Raw genomic sequence first — 1,368 nt, forward strand, 5'->3', positions numbered from 1 at the left:
CCCGGCCGGGGCGAGCCCATTCCGACGCGGAGGGATTTGAGTACACGCCCGGCGTGCTCACGTCAGCAGGGCGTCTCYCCGCTTCGCCTTCTCCGCCCTCCGCCTGGGTCGCTTCGCTTCCCCCCGGCCGGTGTATCCCTCCGCACCACGCGCCCAATGAGTCCGGCAGGCCGCCGACGCCACCGCGGCCGTTCCCCACCGYCCAAGCCCCGCCCTGCCGCCCCAGCCCGCCCCCTTCCCCTCCATGGACCRCCCCGCCGCCTCAGCCAATCGCAGTCCGTACTCGCGTTACAACCAATAGGAATTCGACGTCCGGCTGGGGCGGGCCAGCGAATCAGGAGGCCGGGAGCGGGGTGGTTGCTAGGCGGATGGTGGCCGGGCAGAGGGCCGGAACGGGAGGGTGTCGCTAGGGGGCGGTTGCTAGGGAGACCGAGGCCTAGTCGAGGCACCGCCGGCGGCGACGGCCGTTTGGGGCGGGCCGGGCTGCGGGGGCCGCCGGGCCCTGCGGGCAGGCGCCGCCGACCAGTGCACCCCTGCCCTGCCCGCGGCTTGCCCACGGCGCCTGCGCCCCGAGATGTGTCGGGCGGGGTGGGGGGCTGAGCCCAGGCCCGCAGGCACCGTGCCCGCCCAGCCTCAGAGCGGGATGGACCCGCCGAGCGGGGACAAAAGCCTTGGCCACACGCCCGAACGGCGGGGGATGGACAGATGCTCCATCATTGCGCCGGGAGATAAGCGAGGGGGACTTTACCCACGAAGCTGTGGGTCCTCTTGGCCCACGCGCCGCCCCCGGTGCTGGCTCACCCTGCTCCCTCGCGGGGCAGGCGACGAGGGGCTCTCTGGCGGCCTCCTCACTGATGCAGCACACGGGCGCAGCCGAGGTCACCGCAGCTTGGCTTCCCTGCACGCTGCAGCCTTGTTGTGTAGACGTGCCTGGTTCAGATTAGGCAATGCTCGACATTAATTCTGTGTAAATGAGTTCTTTAGTGAGCTAATAGGTGTCAGGCGCTGAATGTGAACACACAGTAGGCTTGTGCCAATTTAACGTATTAACTGAGCTAATTATACCCCTACAATTTCTGTGTGTAAGCAAAGCCAAAGCAGAATTTGATACTATGCAAAATTCTGGCAGCCAGTGCAACTTGACACTGGATCAGCTCCAAGCCTGGCCCATGCTAGAGAGTTTTGCCAGCACAGATAGGTCAGTTAGAAATGTGGGAAAGTGCACCCATGGCCAGTGTACATTGCTAATCCACTGCTGTTGTGTTCAGGATCGGGAGCTGGCAGTACAGCTTTAGCAGCAAATGCTTTGAAGTGTGGACAAGGCCTAACACTTGACAGAGCCTGTCGAGGAATATTGACCCCTTGGCT

General features: G+C 64.2%; 1 protein-coding gene across 1 annotated transcript in view; it reads right to left on the minus strand.

Moving 5' to 3' along the window:
• Positions 1–206, minus strand: part of KDM4A (lysine demethylase 4A) — a 28,199-nt gene extending 27,993 nt beyond the window's left edge. The window contains exon 1 of the mRNA XM_026086780.1: positions 62–206. The gene's annotated coding sequence lies outside the window, so the exon portion shown is untranslated. The remainder of the gene's footprint in view (positions 1–61) is intronic.
• Between the last annotated feature and the right edge of the window lie 1,162 nt (positions 207–1,368).

This window comes from Apteryx rowi, unplaced genomic scaffold, assembly GCF_003343035.1.
Source record: "Apteryx rowi isolate R43461 unplaced genomic scaffold, aptRow1 scaffold_7, whole genome shotgun sequence".
In the NCBI taxonomy this organism is placed as follows: domain Eukaryota; kingdom Metazoa; phylum Chordata; class Aves; order Apterygiformes; family Apterygidae; genus Apteryx; species Apteryx rowi.